The 13,113-nt window shown below is 40.3% G+C and overlaps 1 protein-coding gene across 9 annotated transcripts in view; it reads left to right on the forward strand.

Annotated features, from left to right (window-relative positions):
* Positions 1–13,113, forward strand: part of ITSN1 (intersectin 1) — a 255,616-nt gene that overhangs the window by 56,241 nt on the left and 186,262 nt on the right. The window contains exon 1 of one of the 9 annotated variants that reach the window (XM_030806020.1): positions 3,794–3,813. The exons of the other annotated variants lie outside the window; for them this stretch is intronic. The gene's annotated coding sequence lies outside the window, so the exon portion shown is untranslated. Of the gene's footprint in view, positions 1–3,793; positions 3,814–13,113 lie in introns of those variants that run through there. 9 annotated transcript variants of the gene reach the window in all.

Raw genomic sequence — 13,113 nt, forward strand, 5'->3', positions numbered from 1 at the left:
TTATATTTAAAATAAAATTTTGATTTGAAACGCTCTTACCTCAATCAGTGGTTCTTAAAATTATTGTTTGCTGTTTACAGTTATATTTTCTTCCAGGAACTATTTTTTTAGCTTTCAGGAACTTGATATAATGTTTTATTCTTGATGACCCACTGGAAAATAGAACCTTCTAGAAGAAATAAAGTCCTTCACTTTATTGAAGCTTTATGAATGGCTCTCCTGTCTGCATCTGCAGGGCTCTACAATCTGATTTTTCCAAACAAATAGACAAACTATGATTAATAAGTTTCCAGATGTTACTTTGCAGTTAGTTGGTGGTCTGGAAGAAGAAAAAAGAGCTTCAAAGAGGGGACTGTTAATTCCATTTATCTCTTGAACAGGAATTCCTTTCCTGTCTTTCATTGCTGTCCCTTATTTTTCACCTTTATATTGTAGCTAGGTTTTGGTTTTATTAGCTCCCTGGTGAATTCTCTCCTCCTGCCAGTATTAAAGTAAGGATGATTTAGAAGAACTGAGGTTAAAATCTGCCTATTGAAGCTCTCCAGGCTAGATACCCTGACATTTCTCTTTGTGGAAAGTAAGCAGGAGTAAAGGGACAAATCGTCCGAAATGCCACTGAGTGTTGCCAAGTGATGTGCTGACAGCTGTACCTGACAGTGATTGCTGGACACTGGTCATTCCTGAGTGTCTCCTTTTCACCTCCCATCCCCTGCTGCCACTCCCCCCTAACAACAACAGAAATTCTGGGAGGAATGCCTGTTCCCTGTTTAGAGGACAACTTGAGTGATCATGATAGTTTGTCAGATATAATGTGGACAATGTCTTTGACCTTTTTCAGTTTTAGTAATAAGATTCTTCTTTTTATCAGGTTCTTTATCCTTCATGCAGTTTTAAAATATTACTTATGAACAAGCTGCATATCCCTTTTAGGTCATCTTGTTCTTCTACTTCAAGTAGCACATGTAGAAGCCACATTTGAGGCTCAGGGCTTCAGACATGACAATAGGGCATTGATCAGGTTGGCTATATGTTTGGGATTTGTCAGTTCCTTTGTCCATTTTTTGTCTTGCTTTCAGTACCTTTTCTCTGTGTTTTAAAAGAGCTTTGTGTACCTCTTGCCTTTATGTGTAATCTTACAGGGCAGCTTTCTTCTTTTTCATTCATTTCCTGCTCTAAGAGTCATCTCAAGATAGGAATCTGTTATAAGACTCACTTATAGAACAGGGACATAGGCTCTTCTAGTTGTTTTCATTCATTGCAGATTGTTTTAAATAAGATAAAGCTTTCCTTGTATTTTTCTTTAATGTTTTCCAATTTTGAATTGTTATAGATACAAAGCCTTTAAAAGGATAATATATGGAGGCACTATTTGTTTGAGGTATCTTTTAATTGTTTTTCTAGATCAAGGACAGATATAGATAGATTAATACCTGAAACCAAACCCTAACAACTCTCAAATATCAGATAATTTTTTTTATGTTTCTGAGGATGTTTTTATATCGAGATATTTTAAATGTTGAGATGTTTTAAATATTGAGATATTTTAAATATACACATTTTTATTTTTCTCCCACATTTGGACATTTCTTTCCCCTCAATGTTTCATTGATGCCACATTTCTACCAATTTTTATCTTGTATTCTATATCTTACTATCCTATGGTTTCTTCAAGCTGAAATTAAACCTTTTGAGCAACTTTAAAACAAACTTTTAAAAATATTTCTTTATAAAAGATGAATTACACTTACTACCTTAGTACCATAATAAAAATCTGTTTCAAGTAAATGAGTCCGAAGATTGGGAAGGGACACCATGAAGTTGGTTTAGAAATAGACCTGTTAAAATGCAGGTCCAGCTGGCTGGGCACAGTGGCTCATGCACTTTGGGAGGCTGAGGCAGGCAGATTGCTTGAGCTCAGGAGTTCAGGACCAGGCTGGGCAACATGGTGAAACCCTGTCTCTACAAAAATACAAAAATTAGCCAGATATGGTGGCACACACCTATATTCCCAGCTGCTTGGGAGACTGAGGTAGGAGGATGGCTTAAGCCCCGGATGTGGAGGTTGCGGTGAACTGAGATTGTGTCACTGCTTTCCAGCCTGGGCGACAGAGCCAGATCCCATCTCAAAAAATTATAGAAAAGATAAATAAGCAAACCCAAAAGGAATTTTATTTTTTTTTTAGAGACAGTGTCTGACTCTGCCACCCAGACTGCAGTGCCAGTGGTGCCATCATAGCTCACTACAACCTCGAACTCCTGGGACCAAAGCATTTTTTCCTGCCTCAGCCTCCCCAAGTAGCTGGGACTATAGGCATGTACCACACACCCAATTTTTAAGTTTGTTTTTTGTAGAGACAGCATCTTGCTATGTTGCCCAGGCTGATCTTGAATTCCTGGCCTCAAGAGATCCTCCTGCCTCAACTTCCCAAAGTGCTAGGATTATCGGTGTGAGCCACCTGCCCTGCCTGAATTGTTTTGTTGTTGTTGTTGTTGTTGTTTTGTTTTTTTGGAGATGGAGTCTTGTTCTCTGTTGCCCAGGCTGGAGTGCAGTGGCACGATCTCAGCTCACTGCAACCTAAACCTCCCGGGGTTCAAGCAGTTCTCCTGCCTCAGCCTCCCGAGTAGCTGGGATTGCAGGTGCCCACCACCATGCCTGGCTTATTTTTGTATTTTTAGTAGAGATGGCGTTTTGCCATGTTGGCCAGGCTGGTCTCGAACTCCTAACCTCAGGTGATGCACCTGCCTCGGCCTCCCAAAGTGCTGGGATTACAGGTGTGAGCCACCACACCTGGCCCTGAATTGTTTAAATAGGAGGATGAAGAGGTCTCTGCTGACCTTATTCCTCTGGCCTCTAATACCTTCTAGCCATCTTGCCTTATTTTGGAGGGGAGGGAGACAGATGTAGTTGTTTACAGTTGAGAGCTGCTGAAACACTGTGACTTTAAAGACAGTAGGAGGGAGAAAGCAAGCCTAATCCATTTATAAATGTTCCATTATATACAAAATACCCTTTCTACCAACAGTAGGTTTTTAATTACTGACACCAGGCATGCTTTGGTTGTGACTCCAGCAGCATGGATTGGTGGCATCTAACACTGAACAGCCTGGGTCTGCACTGTCCCCTTCTGTAACCTTTGCCAGTCACTAATTGTTTGAGCCCAGTTTCTTCATTTATATAAGAGGATTATAAGATTTTTGTGAGGGGATGGTCAATAATTAAGTGAAAAACAGGTGATGTATGTTCATAATCACCTTTTAGTCTCTAGGTCATTAAGCCTAGATTAGCCTATTTTGGTGTATTAGAAATTTGCTGATTATCTGGACTATGTATTAGTAGTACATGTAGAAGATTCTTTTTTCTGTGTCTGTGTGTGTGTGTGTGTGTGTGTGTGTGTGTGTGTGTTTTCTTATAGATGTGGTCTCACTGTTTCCCAGGCTGACGTGCAGTGGTGCAATCTCAGCTCATGCAATGCCACCAATCCATGTTGCTGGAGTCACAACCGAAGCATGCCTGGTCTCAGTAGTTAAGAACCTACTGTTGGTAGAAAGGATATTTTGTATATAATGGAACATTTATAAATGGATTAGGCTTGCTTAGGCCTGAGTTCAAGCAATCCTCCCGCCCTAGCCTCCTAAGTAATTGGGACTATAGGCACATGCCACCACGCCCAGCTAGTTTTTTTGTATTTTTTGTAGAGACGGGGTTTTGCCACGTCACCCAGGACAGCCTTGACCTCCTGTGACCGTTGTGGGAAATTGATCTGGACTCAAGTGATCTCCCTGCTTCGGCCTCCAGAAGTGCTGGGATTACAGGTGTGAGCCACTGTGCCTGGCCTGTAAATATGTTTGAATTACCTCATTTCATCTTGCATACTTGTTATTTTTAACATGCCTTTTAATTTTTTAAAAATTTGGCTGGGCATGGTGACGCACGCCTGTAATCCCAGCACTTTGAGAGGCATAGGTGGGTGGATCACTTGAGGCCAGGAGTTTGAGACCAACCTGGCCAACATGGTGAAGCCCTGTCTCTGTTAAAAAAAAAAAAAATTAGCCAAGCGTGGTGGTGCGCACCTGTAATCCCAGCTACTCGGGAGGCTGAGGCAGGAGAATCACTGGAACCCAGGAGGCGGAGGCTGCAGTGAGCAGAGATTGTGCCACTGCACTCCAGCCTGAGTAACAGAGCAAGACTCCATCTCAAAAAAAAAAAAAAAAAAAGGCGGGGATCCTAGCACTTTGGGAGGCTGAGGCGGGTGGATTGCCTGAGCTCAGGAGTTCGAGACCAGCCTGGTCAACATGATGAAACCCCGTCTCTACTAAAAATACAAAAATTAGCTGGGCGTGGTGGTGGGTGCCTATATAATCCCAGCTACTGGGGAGGCTGAGGCAGGAGAAGTGCTTGAACCTGGAGGGCAGATGTTGCAGTGAGCCGAGATTGCACCACTTCACTCCAGCCTGGGCGAAAGAGCGAAACTGTCTCTCAAAAAAAAAAAAAGGTAAACATTTGAAAGTTTTCCTTTTTTTTTTTTTTTTAAGACGGAGTCTTGCTCTGTTGCTCAGGTTGGAGTGCAGTGGCACTATCTCAGCTCACTGCAGCCTCCGCCTCCCAGGTTCAGGTGATTCCCCTGCCTCAGCCTCCTAAGTAGCTGGGATTACAGATGCCCACCACCACACCCAGCTAATTTTTATATTTTTAGTAGAGATGGGGTTTTGCCATGTTGGCCAGGCTGGTCTCGAACTCCTGACCTCAGGCGATCTGCCCACCTCGGACTCCCAAAGTGCTAGGATTACAGGCATGAGCCACCGCACCTTTGAAAATTTTCAAGCATTCAGGAAAGTTGAAAGAAAAGCACAGTGACATACTTGTTTTAAAAGAACAATTACAGTTTAATTATTTGATATAAAGTTAAGTTTTAAATTATACTAGTAATTAATGCTTTAGACATTTTATTCCACATGGTTAAATTTTACCTTTTTAACTATTCAACTTAGTATTTATGTGCTAGAAGCTAAAATCCCTAATTGTTTATGTTTTGATTTTTATTTTTTGGAATTGTTGCATATTTTCTGAATAATCTTCCCATGTTTATGATAGCAAAACATTGGAACTGAAATAACAAATCTGTTTCAATATACTTTTTTATCATGCAAAATGACATTTTAATAAATATTGTTTTAGCCAGGCATGGTGGCTCACGCCTGTAATCCTAGCACTTTGGGAGGCTGAGGCGGGCAGATCACCTGAGGTCAGGAGTTCAGGACCAGCCTGGCCAACATGGTGAAACCCTGTCTCTACTAAAATACAAAAATTAGCCGGGCATGATGGCCGGTGCCTGTAATCTCAGCTACTCGGGAGGCTGAGATGGGAGAATCGCTTGAACTCGGGAGATGGTGATTGCAGTGATTGCAGTGAGCCTAGATCGCACCACTGCACTCCAGCCTGGGCGGCTGAGAGAGACTCCGTCTGTGTGTGTGTGTGTGTGTGTGTGTGTGTGTGTGTGTGTGTGTAATGAAGAAAGATTAAAGACGGCTGAGAGAGACTCCGTCTGTGTGTGTGTGTGTGTGTGTGTGAGAAATGAAGAAAGATTAAAGATGGCTGAGAGAGACTCCGTCTGTGTGTGTGTGTGTGTGTGTGTGTGTGTGTGTGTGTGTGAAATGAAGAAAGATTAAAGACTTCTTAAACATATTCTAGCTTTGGTTTAAATATCCGAACATTATCCAAACTTGAAGAAACTATTTACCTGTTTCTTCATTGCTTAATACTTAGTCTCTGTGGTTTTCTACTTTTTGTACCTAAATAAGGGGTGTTTGTCTCAATAAAATATCTAGGTCCAGCAATATGTTTAGAAAGGTTTTAATAACTTGCTGAAAGCATGTATTTTGTGTAAAGTGTGCCAAAGAAGGAAACAATTGTACTTTCATTGGGAAAAGACTAAAAGGAAATATAAATACCAAGCTGTTGATAGAGGTTACCTTTAGGGAGTGGAATTGTGGATTTTTTTTTCACCTACCTTTTCAGTTTTCTCAATTTCCCACAATTGGCACCTATAACCTTTAAAGGGGGAAGGTGTAAGCAATCATGATGTAGGCCCTGTTGTAAAACAGAAGTAAATGGGACTGTGCCTATTTGCCTACTTGGTGCTGCCCTGTTGTCTCCTCCCTGAAGAGCTCTGAGCCCTTAGCCCTGAGGTGCTACCTCTGCCTAGGGCTGAGCTTCCTCCACTCCTGGGTAACCCTCCTGCTTTCTAGGCCACAGGGCCGGGAACTTCAGAGAGAAGAATGCCTTTCCTTTTCTCTAGGTATGTTTCTGTTTGTTTTCAGCGTAGTTGACCTACCTTATGCTGCTGAAGTCCCCTCATAGAGATAGAACTGATTTCGTTCACTTTTTTCTTTTCTTAACTGCTCTAGGCTTTCTGTTAGATTTTAAAAAAATATATGAGTTCCTGCTTCCATATGGTAAATGTTTACACATCAGGAAGCTTTTCCTTTTTGTGTGTAAGAAGTAGAAGCTCGGCCGGGTGCGGTGGCTCACGCTTGTAATCCCAGCACTTTGGGAGGCCGAGGCGGGCGGATCATGAGGTCAGGAGATCGAGACCACGGTGAAACCCCATCTCTACTAAAAAAATACAAAAAAAAATTAGCCGGGCGTAGTGGCTGGCGCCTGTAGTCCCAGCTACTCGGAGAGGCTGAGGCAGGAGAATGGCGTGAACCCGGGAGGCGGAGCTTGCAGTGAGCCGAGATTGCTCCACTGCACTCCAGCCTGGGCGATAGAGCGAGACTCCGTCTCAAAAAAAAAAAAAAAAAAAGAAGTAGAAGCTCACTGGACTTATATGTCAGCATTCTATTAATCTTAATTCCCCTATTTAGTTTCTGTGATCTGCTATGACATTACAAAAAAAATTGGTTTATCTTTCTTCTTTCTTTTGTTTTCCAATGCCTTTATTGCATGGAACAGTATCTCCTGCACCCACGCTTCACCCTAGTTAGTTTACCAGGCTAACTACTTTGTGCCTCTTTGGTGAAGTTCTTATTCCCAAAAGTATGAGGTTATCATCATGGGCTCTGAATCCAGACTCTCTCTTCCATTGTTTAATAACTGTATAAACTGTGCCTTAGTCTCTGGAAGAGGGAATACTAATACTATTTAAATCCATAGCTTTGTTAATAGGATTCAATTGGCTAATAATTAGGTCAGGTGTACTTGCAAGCACTTAAACTTTCAATTCGTTATTATAAACTGTTACTATTAAGGATCATGCCAGTAAATCCTCACCAAAGTTGACTTCATTATTTTGGCATAATGTTATTGTAGACTATTATCTTTGATTCTGGGAGTAAGGCTAAGTTGTCATTTGAATGAGATAAGGACCTCGACATCAGTTGTAAAGACAGTCTTGGCTGGGCGCGGTGGCTCACGCCTGTAATCCCAGCACTTTGGGAGGCCAAGGTGGGCGGATCACTAGGTCAGGAGATCAAGACCATCCTGGCTAACACGGTGAAACCCGTCTCTACTAAAAAAAAAAAAAAAAAAAAAAACAAAAAAATTAGCCAGGCATGGTGGCAGGTGCCTGTAGTCCCAGCTACTTGGGAGGCTGAGGCCAGAGAATGGCCTGAACCTGGGAGGCGGAGTTTGCAGTGAGCCGAGATCAGGCCACTGCACTCCAGCCTGGGCAACAGAGCAAGACTCTGTCTCAAAAAAAATAAAAATAAAAATAAAAAAACAGACAAAATGCTTTAATGAGGAGATAAAAATCACTGAACCAGCCTGTTGTTTTTATATTGGATCAGTATAGCTTTGTACTGTACATGGAAATAGAAATAAAAATTTTTCCTGAGTAAATTAATAAGATGTAGGAAAGAAATTAAGGTTTATTTTTAAGTAAGCTCTAAATAGAAATGATAATCTGCTTATAAAAGAGAAGAATATGAAAAATATTTAATATACTAGTGCTCTGACTCAAAAGTTAAAACCTACATTTTTTCGTTATTATTTGTTTTTTGAGACGGAGTCACGCTCTATCACCCAGGCTGGAGTGCAGTGGCACGATCTCAGCTCACTGCAAGCTCCGCCTCCTGGGTTCACGCCATTCTCCTTCCTTAGCCTCCTGAGTAGCTGGGACTACAGGTGCCCGCCACCACCCCCGGCTAATTTTTTTTTTTTGTATTTTTAGTAGAGACAGGGTTTCACTGTGTTAGCCAGGATGGTCTTGATCTCCTGACCTCGTGATCCGCCTGCCTCGGCCTCCCAAAGTGCTGGGATTACAGGCGTGAGCCACTGCGCCTGGCTAAAACCTACATTTTTTCAATTCTCTTTTTAACATTTGAAAATTTTGCTTAATCTAAAATATACTCCAGAAGTTTAAATGGAAAGACCTTAATAAAATATTCAGTCAAATGCTCTTACTTTAGAAATGGAGGCACTGAAGTTCATTTCTCCTATCATTCTAAATTGATGTTTCATTTTGACTATATATTTAGTGAGTTATGGCAGTAAAAGCAGTTTTAATTTTTTTTCTGAAAGCCTACTCATATTGGAGCCCTTTATAACTTGCCTCTTGAAGTATATATATTTACTCATACAAATCAAACACTGATGTCTGTGAAGTTTCATATCATCTTTTATATTTGAATTTTGTTCATATACTTATTGTCGCCCAGGCTGGAAGTACAGTGGTGTAATCTCAGCTCACTGCAACCTCTGCCTCCTGGGTTCAAGTGATTCTCCTGCCTCAGCCTCCCGAATAGCTGGGATTACAGGCATGTGCCACCATGCTGGCTAATTTTTCTATTTTTAGTAGAGATGGGGTTTCGCCATGTTGGCCAGGCTGGTCTGGAACCCCTGACCTCAAGTGATCTGCCCACCTCAGCCTCCCAAAGTGCTGGGATTACAGGCATGAGCCATCACACCTGGCCAAGTTTTTAATTGATGGCATTTTAAAGAATACCTCATATTTTATATTTTCCAGACATTTCCCCCACTTATACGAAATTTAAAATGAGAGTATAGCCGTTATTTGTTACTTGGCATAAAAGTATTTGGAAAATCACTGACCTTAGAATTTTAATAAAAGGCATTTATTACAAAAAAAACACTGGATATATTGAACTTAAAATGAGTAATTAGTGTTTTCCAGTAAAGCATTTTGGATTCAACATAGACTGTGCTTCACCCTACCTCACTTCTATAAGAAAACCTTTTTTAAAAATAAATTTTCTTTTTGTCAGCTTTAGTAAATAATGTCATTCAGGATTCCTATTCACAATCTGAGATCTGCCACTCAACTTGCTCAAAAGCCTTACGGTCCACACCATTTGTTCTATCCTTTCAATTCAGGTTTTATTTATTTATTTTTTTTTGGAGTGCAGTTGCACAATCTTGGCTCACTGCAATCTCCGCCTCCTGGGTTCAAGTGATTCTCCTGCCTCAGCCTCCCGAGTAGCTAAGGTTACAGGCGTGCGCTATCACGCCTAGCTAATTTTTGTATTTTTAGTAGAGACGGGGTTTCACCATGTTAGCCAGGCTGGTGTTGAACTCCTGACCTCAAGTGATCCACCCACCTCGGCCTCCCAAAGTGCTGGGATTATAGGCGTGAGCCACTGCGCCTGGCCTCAGTTCAGTTTTTAACTTGAACTTAAACGAGATATTTTTTAAAAGTTAAAATCTGTGTTGAGGCATATCAAGAATTGCTATGTCTCTTGGGGAAAAGATGTAAATTCCATCAACATAGATATTCTAGTTTATAGTGAACTGTTAGGAATGCTGTACTCTTGACTCTTATACTCAGTGTTTTCTTTGTGGCTTGTGGCTCTCTTTTCGATTTTATTAATATGTAATTGAAGTGTACTAAATGCATATACTTATTTTTTATTTTTATGTTTTTTCAATTTTTTATTTTTTGTGTGTGTGTGGGGGTCTCACTATGTTGCCCAGGCTAGTCTTGAACTCCTGGCCTAAAGTGATGCTCCCACCTTGGAATCCCAAAGCACTGGGCTTACAGATGTGAGGCACTGCACTTTAAATGCGTATATTTAAAATGTACAGTTTGGTTAGTTTTGACATAAGCATATGCCTGTGAAATCATCATTCCCAAGAGAGCAAACACTTCTGTTCCCCCAAAGTTTCTTATGCCTCTCTGTTTTGTGTCCTTTTTTCTTCTCCCATCTTCAGGAAACCACTGACGGAGTTTTTGTCACTATAATCAGTTTACATTTTCTAGAATTTTTCCGAAAGTGGAATCATAGGTATATACTTCTTTTTTAACCTGACTTCTTTCACTTAGCATAATAATTTTGAGATTCATGCATGTTGTTGCATATGTAACAGTTGGTTCCTTTTTATTGCCAAGTAGCATTTCATTGTATGGATAGATTTTGTTTATTCATTGATCAGTTGATTGACATTTGGGTTTCAGTTTTTGGCTCTTAAAAATAAAGCTTGATAGAACATTTATGTAGAAATCTTTATGTGGACATAAATTTTCATTTCTCTTAGCCAAATGAAGTAGAGTGGCTAGGTGGAGTGGTAGCTGTGTAATGTTTTAAGAAAACTATATTTTTGAAAGTTTGTACAATTTTACATTCCTCTCAGCAAGGTGTAGAGCTGTTCCACATCCTCATCAACACTAGATGTGGTCATTCTTTCTCGTATTAGCCATTCTAGTGGAAATATAGTGGCATGTCAATGTGATTTTAGTTTGCATTTCCCTGATGGTTAATAGTGTTGAACATCTTTTCATGGGTTTATTGCCCATTTCTAGAAGTTTTTTACATCTCAGCCATTTCCTCACTGAGCTGTCTTATTCTTAAATTGTAAGAGTTCTTTATATATTGTGGATACAAGTCCTTTTTCTAACGTATGTGTTGCAAGTATTTTCTTTGTCTCTGTGGTTTGCTTTTTTGTTTTCATAATGGTTATCTTTTGAAGAACTGTTTTTTTTTTTTATTACTTTGAAGCCGTTTACTAATTTTTTCTTTTTTCTTTTTTTTGAGATGGAGTTTTGCTCTTGTTGCCCAGGCTGGAGTGCAATGGCGCGATCTCGGCTCACAGCAACTCCGCCTCCCAGGTTCAAGCCATTCTCCTGCCTCAGCCTCCGGAGTAGCTAGGATTACAGGCATGCGCCACCATGCCCGGCTAATTTTGTATTTTTAGTAGAGACAGGGTTTCTCCATGTCGGTCAGGCTGGTCTTGAACTCCGGACCTCAGGTGATCCACCCGCCTTGGCTTCCCAAAGTGCTGGGATTACAGGCGTGAGCCACTGTGCCCGGCCTAATTTTTTCTTTTATAAATCATGCTTCCTTGTGTTTTGAGAAATTGTCTAGCCTAAGTTCAGGAAGATATTCTCCCATCTTTTAAGATTTTTATATGAAGCATATATGGTTTTGTATTTAGGCCTAGGACCCATTTTGAATTAATTTTTATGTATTATGTAAAGTGTCAGTGTTGACTTTTCTCCCCACCTGGATATCCAGTTGATCCACTTTGTTTGTTGAAAGACTTTTTTCCTCCAGTGATTTGTCTTTACAACTTTGCCAAAAATCAATTAACCAAACGGGTAGGTCTTTCTGAACTCTTTTCTGTTTTATTGATCTGTCTCTTTACACCAATCCCAAAAGGCCTTGACTACTGTTGTTTTATAGTAAATCTTGAAATCAGGGTAAATCTTTCAACTTTGTTCTTTTAAAAAGCTGCTCTGCTTATCCTAGGTCTTTACTATCAGCTTGCCGATTTCTGCCACAAAGCCTGCTGCAATTTTGATAGGGATTGCATTGAATATACAAACCCTTAGGAAAGAATGGCATTTTCACAATATTTAATTTTTCAACCCATGAACTTAGTATCTTAGTACCATTTATTTAGGTCTTCTTTAAGTTTTCTTCACAATATTTTGTAGTTCTAAGTGTAGAGGCCTTGTATATGTTTTTTTGTGTGTTTGTTTGAGACGGAGTTTCACTCTTGTTGCCCAGGCTGGGCTTCCCGGGTTCAAGCGATTTTCATGCCTCAGCCTCCCAAGTAGCTGGAATTACGGGCATGTGCCACCATGCCTGGCTGATATTGTATTTTTAGTGGTCAGGCTGGTCTCAAACTCCTGTCCTCAGGTGACTCACCCGCCTTGGCTTCCCAAAGTGCTGGGATTACAGGCATGAGGCACCGCACCCAGCCTGTCTTTTGTTAAATTTACATTTAGAAATTTTACATTTTTTGATGCTACTGTAAAACAGTTGTTTTTCTTAATTCCACTTTCCAGTTTTTTGCTTGCTAGTATTTAAGAATTCATTTAAGAATTCATAATACATTAACCTTTTATCTTACAGTTTTGTTAAATTCACTTATTGAATATAGTCATTGTTTTCTAGATTCTCTGGGATTTTCTGTATAAACAGTGATATCTATAAATAAGGAGAGCTTTATTTTTACTTTCCAATCTTCATGCCTATTTTTTGCCTGTTGTTTTTATTACTTTGAGTAGAATCTCCATATCAGTGTTGCACAGAAGTGGTAAAAGCAGATATCCTTGTCTTCTTCCTGATCTCAGGCTGAGAAATTCAGTCTTTAACCGTTAACTGTGATGTTAGATGTAGGCTGTTCATGGATCCCCTATATCTGTTTGTAGAAGTTTCCTACTAATTCTAATTTGCTGAGACTTTTTTTTTTTTCTTGAGACAGAGTCTCGCTCTGTCACCCGGGCTGGAGTGCAGTGGCATGATCTTGGCTCACTGCAAACTCTGCCTCCCGGATTCACGCCATTCTCCTGCCTCAGCTTCCCGAGTAGCTGGGACTACAGGCGCCTGCCACCACACCTGGCTAATTTTTTTGTATTTTTAGTAGAGATGGGGTTTCACCATGTTAGCTAGGATGGTCTCGGTCTCCCGCCTTGGCCTCCCAAAGTGCTGGGATTACAGGCATGAGCCACCACGCCCGGCCTGGTTTTTTAAAATCGTGATTGGATGTTGAGTTTTTGTCAGAAGCTTTTAAAAAATATCTGTTCACATGATCATATGGGCTTTCTGCTTTATTCTGCTGATATGGTATATTACATTTTCTGAATGGTTTAATCTTGCATTTCTAGGATAAACTATTTGGTTATATTTTAGTATCCTTTTTATATAATGTTGATG

Source organism: Nomascus leucogenys, chromosome 25 (assembly GCF_006542625.1).
Source record: "Nomascus leucogenys isolate Asia chromosome 25, Asia_NLE_v1, whole genome shotgun sequence".
NCBI lineage: Eukaryota > Metazoa > Chordata > Mammalia > Primates > Hylobatidae > Nomascus > Nomascus leucogenys.